A 13728-nucleotide genomic window follows, 5' to 3' on the forward strand; every position below is an offset into this window, starting at 1 on the left:
TGTGTGTTTTGAACTACATCTCCCCTGGTGCTTTGTAAGCATTATGGCTATTGGAGCATTATAGGAGATAGTCAACAGTATCTGGAGTGCTGAAGGTTGCCTATACCTGCCAAAGAATATCGGATTTAAAATAACTTCCTCTGTTCTGAATTTTTTTTCTCATGTTCTCAATTTTTTGTTGTTGTTGTTTCTTTTAAGAAATATGATGGAAAAGTTGTAAAAGTTGATAAACAACTAACCACGTGCTCCTGAACCTTAGCATTCTGGTCATGTTCTACGTTGATGGCAATTTCTGTATTTTAACAGTCAAGCACACAAAATCTGTAATGAATTGGATATTGGTACAAACTGCAACAAATGCCATATAAGAGAGATTTACAACGCCCATGATCCTCTTTTGGGACCAAACTTCTGGTATTGAACATCAATAAAGATTAAGCATAAAAGCCTTTGAATTGGTAAAGGTTGTCTATGACCAGGGTATTCTATTCCTAAATAGGGTTTTAAAGACATTGTAAATCATCACGGATTAAAAATATTTTTGAAAGACTGGACAGACTCTAGAATTTAAATGTTTTACACGTAAAAGGATACTTTATGCAATTTATGTAATAATTGGAATGTGAACATTAATGATCTATGCAGACTTTCAAATGTGTGGTTAAGCTGAGACTTGGTAAATGTGCTTTTGATACAGGTGCTGATTTAGTTGATAACAGTTTTTGTTCTCTTTTGACAACCACAACAACTTAGTTGTATAATTAAAACAAAAATTGCGCATTGTAAAACAAAAACATATATTTTTCAGCAGGGCTACTTGGGTCTTATCTCAGCAAAACGTATTTTTTTAGAAAATAGGCTTCAGTATAAAACTAGAGAAAGATCAGCAAGTCATGTGCCAATATGATAATATATTGAGTTTTTTTTTAAAAAAAAAAGGTGATTGAAGTTTTTGTGTTTTATTTTTATTTTTTGCATTTGTTTCAAAAACTGCTTTGATTGACTATTTATCACAACATCAATGGTGACACCTAGTGGTGTACTGAAATCAACCACTTGCAGGCAGCCTGTTTTTTGGCCTATATATAATCTCTTGGAAACCATAATCTACATTTGTTCCCGAAAGACAAGGAGACCTTATAAAAATGTCAAAATGTAACAGTAATTTAAAATATCTTTTTACAGCAAGGTTATGTACAAAAGAACAGGTTAGGAACTCAATATTTTATATGCCATGTGGAATCGAATCAAAAAGATGATGACATATTAGCAAATTTCCTAGTTTCATACAGCTAAAATTAGTAGAGCCAAAAGAATGCATGTACCAATAAAGTTGCTTCCCAGAAATAAAACAATGGCTCAAATTGTAAACAAAAACAAAACAAAAACAAGCAGTACTGCACTAAAATTCTAACAATGGTCAATTGTTTATCTTCATTACAATCATTACAATTATTTATATAGCACTAACATATTCTGCAGTGTTGTACAATTGGTAAATAAAACAGACACTAAATTCTAACAAAACGTGATTGACATACTGGAACAGTAAACATTCGTTTATAATGCCTGAATACATAAAAAAAAAAAAGAAACAAAACAGTGCAAGAATTGTGGTTTATATCTCTTTCTGCTTACTGGTTCAGTTCACTAGTACTGGAACCCATTCAACTGGCAATAGGTCTCATAGAGTTGGCAATGATTGAATTAATAAAACAGTAGGGAGGGCTCGAAATGTGTCACTTGGAGAAAATGAATGCCATTCTCCACTGAGCTTGTGAATGAAGAACAACGAGTAAGGGCATTCAGCTGGCTTCCATAGTGGAACTGGCTATAACGCTTAATAATTTTGCATCAGAATATTTTTTAATAAATTGAGCCCATGCACGTGCACAGACACAGACCCATGTATTTGGCTACGGTTTAAATCTGGTAAGTATTGGTCCCTAAATGTAAAATTGTACACCAGATTTAAAGGGGCCAAACATTTATTCAACTTGATAAAAGTGAATATTTTAAACATTTTTAACTTATCATACACCATGGATAAATCAGTAGTAGCTATCATATTTTCACAGTTTATTCACAGTCACAGTTTATTTTGAGATGAAATTGGCACAAGAGACTATCTATTCTCCATAAACACAGAAGCCAATAAAGTCAATAACTGTTGACAAGGTAAGATGTACACAAAACATTAAGGGGGTTAAGAGGCACATAAGGAGTACAAATGCCCCTGATTTTACCTTAAAAAACATAGAAAGCCAAACCAAATGGGTCATTGATATGATATTCTCATTACCCATAGGAATTCATTGATTTTGTTTGCATACTGCTTGATTTTTAGAACATATGGAAAATACCTGTACCTTAATGAAATAGAAATAGTGCTCTCCAGGCTTGGGCTAGAACAAGCATATCAAACTCAAAGTCTGGCACGGGCCATATAAACATGGTTTAAGTTTATGTGGGCTGCAAAAAAAAAAAAATCTTACATTTTCATAGAAACGTAGGTTTCTTTTAAAAAGTACAGTATAAAAAAAAAACAGCATCCCCCTCTACTAAATCCCAGTCCCCCCTCTATTAAACCACAGCACCCCCCTCTATCACCCTGTGCCAAATCTGATCCTCCCGCTGACACACACATATTTACTGGCACACAGACAGATACACAGATACAGACACACACACACACTGACAAACACTCACACACTGACAGACACTTACACATTCTCACACACATACTTTTCATTATTGCTCCCTACCTTTTGGAGCCAATGTGGGGCCTCTCCCTGGGGTCCAGTGGGGATCTTCTATCTGTTCCTCACTGCTCCCTCCCGCGCGCGGTTTAGTGAAGCCGGGTGCCAGAATATGACGTCATATTCCGGCATCCGGCTTCACTACAGACGGCGCGCACGAAGGAGCAGTGAGGAGCAGGATCACTGAGCAGATGGTAATTTGCTATACTGTACCACAAAAAGTCTGGAATGCGGGTGTATAATGAGATGAAGGAGGGTCGAGGGGCTTCATATATGTCCTTATATGGCCAGAGTTTTATTTAAAAGTTTTTACAACGTTATAGCCATGTCTATAAAAGAACAGTAGACAAAGGAACACATGCTACTACTACTACTACTCCTTAGTTGTTCCCCTGACTTTCTAAACAAAAACGAATACTCTCCATAGAACATCTCTTTCTCTCTCTAACATCGTTAAGCTTTATCATCTGTTAAGTTTTTAGGTATGTATTGCTGCTTGCATTGGGAATGGAATTTAATAAACGTATATTTTTTATAAAAAATGTCAGATCGCGTATTAATATTTTTGGATGATATGCAAGAAGATACTACATAAAAATATGTATTTCATTAACATATATATATATATATATATATATATATATATTTATTTATTGCAGCATGGTGTCCCTTGAGGCATTTGCCTGCAACCGAAATATGAAATAAAACCATGATCATGACGTTCATAATAAATGCCAGTTCTTATTGGTGGAACAGCCTACATCTCTAAGGCATGCACAGATCTCGGAATTCTCTTTTTTAGTGTTCTGGTAATTCTGATGGAGGTTGTACACCTCACAACTCCAGCAGTCTCGATCTGTCAAACCAATACATATTACAATCACCATGTAAATGAGGAAAAGGTAGAGGAAGTGCTTAGAAATAAGATAGAACAATACATGACAAAACAGTGAGTGGATCTAGAATCAAACAAGTCGGTGTGCATCAATTAAATATATTGTCTAGGCAGACACCATATGTTTCATTAATAATTTCAAAAAAAATGTTTAAGGGGTAAAAAATGGACAGTGAAAATTCTAATATCGCTCGATCGAGACTGTCAACCAGTCTAGATTGCGGTTCTCTCAATTTCTTAAGATTTAAGAGTATTCTTCCCATTTCTATGTTACTGTATCCTATATCACAGTAAGACCTTGATGAAGCACCCCCTTATTCAAGGAGAAGCATCCATGCAGACTGAATCATAGAAAAAGCTTCAAAGTCAAAAGTCCAATATAAAAAGTCTGAAAAGAATTAGTGAGTGCCGCACTTTACGTAATTATTATTCTTATTTTTGAACTGTAGTATGGAAAAATTTGGATAAGCAGATTAAAGCTAACGAGAATGAGGAATATCAAGACAGAGAGGTAGGAAACCTAAAAATATGACATACTTTATAATCACTGCTTATCAGGGCAGAGGCATTGATACAACTGTTCTGGTTAATGTGAGTAAATTGTTTTGAGATTCTGTAATGTGGCAGTTGGGAAATCGAAATTTCGGCTAGTCACCTGATCGGATCAGCCCGAAACAAATCTCAAATCCTAACATTGATCAATAAAACTGATGTCATAGACACCAGTGGAAGAAAGTATTCTTTATCAATATGCTGAGCAATTGTCTTGAGTGAAATTAAAATATGTTAGTGGAATACACACTAATGCGATGGTAATAAAAAAGGCATCACAATAATGCTAATAGTTAATTAGTAGCAATAATCTAGGGCAGTTTCCTTCTAAATGTGATCAAATTAAGACAGAACTAGATTGTGATGTCACTTGTTAAATCTTTTATATATATATTGTAAAAGGAAATTGGACAACATGTAAAAAGTTACACAAGTTATTTGTATTTTTCAATGTTTTATTCAATAGTGCAATTTCCAGAGAAGAGACAGTTGTATGTTAAACATATTTAAAATATCGACTGTAATAACAAGCTTTATTAAGAGGTTCCCTCTGTTTTCAAAGAATACCCAAGAATTAAAATCCCCATTTTCATTGGTTCTTTTTAAAGTAAGTTGTGTAAAAAAAGGTTTAACTCTGCTGGTGTAGTACAGAACTACTTTAAAAAAAACAAAACATATAAAAATGTAATTCTAGGTACTGCACAAATACAGTATAAAAGGAGTGTGTTTATATCACTAGAAAAAAAAACATCTGCTTAGAGAGAGCTTAGAACCTTAGAAAGATTAGCAAGCTATAGATAAGAGAGAGAAGGGAAGAAAGAGTGAGTGGTATTAGGATTATTAGGGACTTCCCAATACAATTTGGATTACAGTTTGCTAGTATTCAAAGTCTACTGAATAATTTATTTTGTGTTTTAGAAGTATGTAAATAATACAAGGTAAGGAACTTTACTGATAAACACAAGACAAGAAGATAAAGAAACTATACTTGACTCTATTGAAATGTACATACAGCTTTAAATATACCCTTTGACTACCCACAGTACCTTCTACTCTTCAGTCTCCCAAATCGAGCTGGTTACCTAGAGTTACCTGGCACGATCACTCAGTTTAATACCAATCCATTTGAGAACAGTTTGACATGAGCCAAAACTCTTCTCAATGCCAAGGGACCACCCAATTCCAAGCCACGTTGATAATGCCAAAAACAAACAAACATGTCCATATTATTATCATCAACTCCTTGCAACCTGATTGATTAAAAATGCTGGAAAACTAGCTCTCTAAGCAAACCTCGACTTACTGGGCGAATGGTGGTCGAATCTTCCCCACAGTGTCCTCAGACAATCAGTGCCATCTGCGATGGACAAAACTTACACAGATAATGCAGAAATATTAATTCCACATTATCAATGTGGCTCAGATGTGGGCAGTTCCTCAGTGGTAGCCAGAGAAGCTTCCAATTTATATCAAACAGTCTTGAACAGTTTGATATGAAACAGGTGGTAGCACCAGTGGACTTTAGGTAACCTAACCTTGCAGTTCAGTTCCTTGGAACCCCCTTCACACTTCCTTGCCTTTTATTTTCTCTTTCTCGTAACTGATGACAGGTAGAAAGCATCCAGAATTCAGAAATTCTAAACATTAGTGGATTTATTTGTTTATGCAAAACCGTTTTCTCTGTCTGCAAGAACAACACTTTTCTTTGGTTTGTGCATAAATTCTTTTTAGAAATACTTTCAGTGTTGGCACGACTAATTGATTTTACACTTCTGCATTTTAACAGAATATTTGTCATTAACATTTTCAAAAATAATCTTTCTGACCTATACATTTTTCAACACATTGTCATTTTAGTTTAAGCATTCAGATTTAGTTCACAGGTTAACTTTTTTTCATCTAGCAGAACTTACAAGCCATCTTTAATTGGACCTAAAGGGAAATAAGACAATAATGTTTATACATATCCCATTACATGTCATCATTTTCAGTTTTAATTTGCCTTTGTTCTCTCCATGCACCACGCCTGTTAATAATATCACTACAAGATGGGAAAAGCTCGGAAAAACGCTTTTAACGCCATGAAAAAGCATGCTTTTCATTACGTTTTGGCTTTGCATTCACTACAAGAGTGAATTGCTTACTAATCTTTTTCAAATGCTTTGTGGGGTTATTAAGATATTTTTGGGGTTATTAAGAAAAAAATGGTACAGAAATTGACATATCTGTCCATTGTTCCTGTCTAAGCCACCGTGAATGTTCACAGAACATCATTAAAATTATTTTTTTTACAAATCTGCAATTTGAACCATGACAAAAAAATGGAGAGCAAACTTTGATATTTAGATTACTCTTGATAAATGTAGTATTTTCTTTTAAAAAAAAATTATTTTAGGATACATGAAACCGCCTTATGTTTTGGTTGGAATAAATACACCTCCCAAATTAAACCTGGTTTGAAATTATTTTCCATATACAATAAAAAAAATGCTACTGTAACTGGAACAAAAAATATGTTTTTTTCCCTCTGAGCTCTCCATTTCTTCTACTCTTCACTTCATATGGAGCTATACACAGATCAAAATACACACAGTGCAGATTATTCCATAAAAGTAAATTCATACTTTATTGCACATCCGTTAACAAATTAAGTGAATCACAAGCATTGTATATGCCATTTTAGGAGTTTGAATATGTTTATCATTTATATCAGATGTAGAACACCCACAAAGTTACCTGCTGAAAATAAAGTTATCTTCTTATCTTGATTGCAATGCTTCACATTTAAACATCTTACATTTCAGTTTTCTGTTTCTCTTCCTTCGAAGATCTATGTCACAGAGGTCCCTATCATTAAGAGTCATCTGTAACTCAACTGTATATTATACAGCTAAACTATACAACAAATACAAATATGGAGTAAGAATTGCACATTCACACTTTGTTCTGTTTAGCAGGAACATTAAAGGACCCCTGAAGGCACAGCCTTTTAGTGTAAACCCTTCACTCTAAAGCATTGCTGTTTAATAAATATAGCAATGTTATGATTTCAAGGTCACACACAGCTCGAATTGCAGTCTTTCTGCCAGTCACTAGTGGAGCTTCCGCACTTACAACAGTGTTTGACTTGGCTATGTGGCCTTCAACATCCTCAAACATTTCATGATGATGTTGAGTGTCATAGAAACATAGAAACATAGAATGTGACGGCAGATAAGAACCATTCGGCCTATCTAGTCTGCCCAGTTTTCTAAATACTTTCATTAGTCCCTGGCCTTATCTTATAGTTAGGATAGCCTTATGCCTATCCCACGCATGCTTAAACTCCTTTACTGTGTTAACCTCCACCACTTCAGCTGGAAGGCTATTCCATGCATCCACTACCCTCTCAGTAAAGTAATACTTCCTGATATTATTTTTAAACCTTTGTCCCTCTAATTTAAGACTATGTCCTCTGGTTGTGGTAGTTTTTCTTCTTTTAAATATAGTCTCCTCCTTTACTGTGTTGATTCCCTTTATGTATTTAAATGTTTCTATCATATCCCCCCTGTCTCGTCTTTCCTCCAAGCTATACATGTTAAGATCCTTTAACCTTTCCTGGTAAGTTTTATCCTGCAATCCATGAACCAGTTTAGTAGCCCTTCTTTGAACTCTCTCTAAGGTATCAATATCCTTCTGAAGATATGGTCTCCAGTACTGTGTACAGTACAGTACAAATGGTTCATAGGGAAACATTGGATTCAATGCTTCCCTATGAGAAGCATTTGATAAGGCACACACATATAAACCCCAGTGTTTGTCTATGAGAATCATTGTACTGGATGAACCTCACGGAAGCGAAGCCTGTAGGACGATATTGTGGCAGTGAGTCTCGACAATAGAAAAAGCTTAATTTCCAGCATATTGTTCTTGATTTCTTTTACATATCAAAAGAAGGGCTCTGAATCTAAATAGGGACTAGGACACTATAGTGGCAGTGCAGCAATTGTAGCATATGCACAGTGCTTCTCAATGGTTCTCTGTGAAATGCATCCCACTGCTCCCCATTAAGACCAAATCACGGGGACAAGCTGCCAGTTTGGGTTACCGTATTGATTGATACCATGAGTTGACCTACCCCAAAGAGTATCTGGCTTAAGCAGATTCAGGGAATAGCCAAAGTTACTTGGAGACTATGAAGCCCAAATAAATGAGTTGAACTTAATTTGCATCAAATTCACCTTGAGTTCTTTCTCTTCTGGCTTTTAACTGATGTAGATATTTGTGCTTAATGAAACATCTGGTGAGCATGAGACATTCGAAATTATACAAATGTAAATTATCGATTTTAAGAGGATGTGTAACATAATAAGTGGCGGTGCTGTGAAACATAATCAGGAATACTAAAAAACATATACTATTATAGTGACGGCAGTAATATAAATAGACTGTTTTATACTCTGAATCACAGAAGGATGACATGCAATTTGAAATCATAAAAAAAAGTGAAATGTAATTTTGTTTTACTCTTTAAACCCTTTTAAAAATTAGTGTTTGGCAACAATTTTGTTGGATACAATCAAGGAAATGTGCTGATTATTAATTTGATTTGAGTGCTGGCAAACAGTTTTCAGACACTGGCCAGTGAACTAATAAATTCTACTATAACTGCTTCCTGGCTGAATTCATTTCCAGCTGAAGTTAAACAGAATAATTTATATGAATGAAGACATAGCTCTTAAGTTGATTAACAAATAGTATTAACACTAACAGAAAGCAGACTAAAGTAATAGTTATTACAGTCCGAGGATTTACCTTAATGATAGATTTACACAGACTAGAAAACTTCCCACATGGCAAATTGGCAGCTTTTAGAAGAGAGGGTAAGTCTAGCAAAGTATTTATTGTACATAGTAAATCAAAACCCACACGCTACACCTATTATTCTTCAGTTAACTATGCAGAATAGAAATCCCATAGAGAGAGAGCACAGAAAGGAATTATTCAGGTCATGATGTTTTATGTAAATACTCCAGTCTTGTCCAGATGCCCCAAGTGGCAATATGAAGAATTGCACTTAAAATGAAATGCTGCAGTCATATTAGCAGCCTGGTTCTGACATTCAGGATTTTATTTATATATATATATATATGTGTGTGTGTGTGTGTGTGTCTGTGTATATATATATATTGTAATTTAATTTCATTATTTTTGTTTGGGTTGTGTACATGGTTGCAAGATCTACTATGCTTTGTTTCAACACTCACCTATTACGTAGGGTTGAAAACAAACTCGTGCCGGGTATTAATCATGTAATTAATAAGCAAGATATCCTGCAGAATAAGAGATATCCCAAAGAAAACAAATTTTGTTTCTCATCAACATGAACAATTATGGATCGGACAAGGTTTAATCGAACACTCCAGGCACCATAACAACTTCATCCTCCGGGCACACTCTTACCTCAAGGGGTTAAACCATTCTCAAATGGTTTAGCCTCAAAATTGCCTTCAGGGCCAATCTCCACTCACACCCCCCCCACCCAGACAGCATCCGGCTTCTGATATTTCATTTTCAGAAAGCGCGGAGTGCCGCCGGGCAAGGGCATTGCTGATTGGCTGATGCTCTTAGCAGTGACTCCCCATTCACAAGACTGGTGAGAACGGTTTAACCCCTTGAGGTAAGAGTGGGGACTCATAGCACCATAACTACTTTATTTAGATGTTATTATGGTGCATTAAAGTGCCTAAACTTTTTATTTAAGAAAACAATCAAAGATTACTGATTGACAACTTAGTTTTAATACAGGCAAGAAAAATGTGTTATTTAAAAAAAAAATTAGCTATGTCCTTTTATACATCTTGAAATAGCAAAAAAAAAAAAATACATTTTAGTGAAATTTAGTTAAAATTCAGATTGAAAAATGTAGGCAATAATAGATGATCTGGATCCATTCACCTGTAGTAAGGCTATTCTGAACTGTATAATATTGAATTTTAGTACAGTACAATTTAAAGTTTAGTGAATAATTCTCTCGGGCTTATTCACTATTCTCCACATTCTTGCAAATTAAACCTGCATGGCAAAAATGAGGCAAAAATAAATTGGATTTAATTCTCTAAAATTTGGAGTACAATGAATAAACCTCAAAAATTTTGGTTATCAAATACCAAATTTGTCCTTAGCGTTTTTAGAATTGATATAATTATGTATTTTATTACATGCAGGGGGTTTCAGTGATGTTATAGTAGATTTGCATTAGCAATACAAAGATAAAGATCAGTTTATAAAACTGTAGAAAATTGAACTATTAATAATTTAAAAGCAAAAACTATGTTTCTTCCAAAACCTTCCAGGATTTATTGTGTAACACAGTGAAAGGGTCCACCTGTCATTCTGATACAATGAAACAGTAGAAAAACTGATGATGATTTTCAAATTTGATTTGATTTTCAAATTTAAGGCCAAAGTAGCCAAACTGAAATTATTACTGACTTAAAGAATGTTTCTAGTTTGTCTGTTTTGACTATAAATTTGAAATTCACTTCAAAGTCTCACTTCAGTAAATAACTCTGTTAATTAAATGCCTAATTAAATAATGCCAATAAAAGAGATTCTTAAAACTCTCCTGAACATGCATACATCATAAGGGTGCTGCTAAGGCCAGTTGGCAAATTATAAAAAATGCTGCACTCCCCAATCCAAACTAGTTTCCTGTCTCCTCCCTGTCACAGGTGTGTCTTTACAAGACCCAATTAGAATCTTAATCTGAAGCCCCGCCCAGGGGAGAGTGGTTTATAAATATTTCATGCAGTGAGTTAGTCTTATCAGAGCTGTGCTTGAGACAGGACAGACTAGGCATTTTTTTTTTTTTCCCAGGTTTATATATTTTATAGTCTTATTTTACAACTAATCTACATTAACATGCATCTATTCTATAATATATGGATATTTACTAATGCAGAGAACAGCACATTGCTAGAAGTTAAAACAGGCAAGGTTTTAGGAATGATGGGGAATTATTTCTCCTTTTGCATCTAGTAGTACACAAAAGTAAAGTGGATTGAGATTAACTGGGGGTATGCTAATGAAACCACGCTTGGATATAGATTAGTTCAGTACTTAACGAACATTTAATAGACCAATTAGACTTTGCAACTTAATGCAGCTTTCTGTTTTTATGTCCTGTCTGACTTGCGTTTTGTCTTGTGTCATCCCTCTCTACCTGAGACCTGTAAACTCATTCTTCTTTAACTCTAATGTGAAGTTGAGTGCTGTTATGGTATATGCATCTGTGGGATCTGCCTGTCCTATTATGTGGTATGACCAAAACCTTATGGTTTGGCACCCCTCCCAGTCACTGATGCATCATTGCATGCTCTATCAAAATCTTGCACGACAGAGCTGACCATAGGATTTAAAGGTATTTTTTTTTTTTTCTAAAAAATACTACCTGTACCTAAAGCCCCAATAATGTTTTGAAAACGAAAGCATGCCCCTTTTGACCTATGATAAAACTAAGCTACAATGTTCTAAAGGAATTCTAGAATCATTGCTAGTACTTGGCCTATGACTAGCTCCTAAACAGGCAAACTGCAAGTCCTGTCAGCAATTCTTTTATTCGCAGCAACAAACATCCACCTACTCCTCAGCTATTCTATCTGCTTTTTTAAAAAATTGTGTTTCCAGAGTGTGCACTACTTGGCGCTGTGGAACTTGGCTATAAATCTATATTTTTTTTTAGACATTTTTATTATACAATTATTTGCACTTCTGATGTGTTTAAAATTACTTTTTTTTTTGCAGTTTTCATTTCACTTAAGATTAAGGGGTGCACTCCTACATCTGTGGTTTTTTTGTTTTTTTTGTCATGCAGCTATTCCTAATTTTTAATGTACTATTTTTTTTTCTGCCTCTTGTGAAACCCAGCTTTAGTGCAAATATATCTTGCAAAAACAAATGCAGATTTGTTCTCTTAATATCAAAATATGATCTACCTCACTTTGCTGTTAAGGGACACACTAAAGCACAAATAAAAAAAAAAAATGCATCTAAAAATCACTGTTTAGATATTTCTCAAATGAAACTTGCATGCACGTTATAATTTTTTTGCCATTACAAATATATCTAAACAGATTTTATGAAAGCTGTAGATCTTTTGCTTGAAGTCTTTCCTAGCCCAGACTTTCTGTGGTTGTCCCAGACTTTCCAATGCAGCTCAATGAGAAGTCTTTGCAAGGCAGGTGCTCTGAGCAATTACTGCCTCTTGAGGTCAGCTGCATTGAGCTAACAAAATCAGGAAGTAACATTACCTGTTGACTGTTTGAAAGCAAAGTGGGTGTAAACAAGGTTAACTTATGTGTCAGTTTCTATTGACATCTGCACCTTTTTGGTAAAATGAGGACACAATTCATGCAAAGCCTTTCAGCAAGCTAAAGTGCTTCCTACTTTGTATAAATGTATTCTTGCTATGAATGTGATCTATGCTACTCAAATCATTTTTGGCTTTTATATAGTGACAATCTGTTCCACAGTGCTATACAATGGTATTGAAGGGAGAAATGTAACAAATTAGACAATTACAAAATGTTACAGGAAAAATAGGGTGAGGACTCTGCTTAAACAAGCTTAGTCTGGAGGTGGGATATAAAACACAATATGACGGGTATTAAGGGGGATAGCAAGGAAACCACAAGGTGGAAGTGAAGCATAACTGGAAGAGTGGAGTGCAGCTTATGTATGAGAGAGCAAGAGACTGCTATATAAGAAGTTACTCTGGGAGGCCATAAGCCTTTATAAAAAGATGGGTTTTGAGGGACTTCTTAATTAAAGACTAGGGGGAGAATCTAAAGGGAGGGTAGGAAGGCTATTCCAAAAGAAAGGAGATGCCCGTGAAGTCTTGCAAGTGTGAATTGGCAATATGGGTGAGAGCAGAGGACAGGAAAAGGTCACCAGCAGATAAACCGAGAAGACTCTTGTATAAGAATCAGTAAAGTGTAATGGGCTAGAGTTGTGTGCTTTTTATAGTTAAGGGATAGTATTTTGAATTGAAACTTATAGTATAGAGGAAGCCAATGTAAAGGCTGACAGGTGTTTATTATGAGTAAAATCTGCCTTTTACACAATTAAGCTTCCGGGAATTCGCTACATGTAAATCTGCCATAGTAGTGGGTATTCACGCAGGCTGAGGGTTTTATAAACTCGTGAGGACTTCCTGCGTGGATTGATATGGTAAACAATTTGTTTTGTCATTGAGACCTGTTAAGAGAATAAATGCAGAAGGCAGTAGTCAGTTGGGTTGCAGGTGTGTATATGGGCACCTTACTGCAACTGTATGAGGCAAAGAATGACTTCCAGAAAAAGCCACCACTGCAGACTTACATGTAACAAAATTACTGGTGGTAGGTTTATTTTGTAGACTCTATATAAATGTAGCTATATATTGTGCTAGGAAACCTACAGGTACATTTTAAAGGGACAATGTAGGCACTTTTTTTTTCAGTTTTGGTGTATAGATTATGCCCCTGCAGTCTCACTGCTCAA

This window comes from Pelobates fuscus, chromosome 4, assembly GCF_036172605.1.
Source record: "Pelobates fuscus isolate aPelFus1 chromosome 4, aPelFus1.pri, whole genome shotgun sequence".
Taxonomy (NCBI): Eukaryota; Metazoa; Chordata; class Amphibia; order Anura; family Pelobatidae; genus Pelobates; species Pelobates fuscus.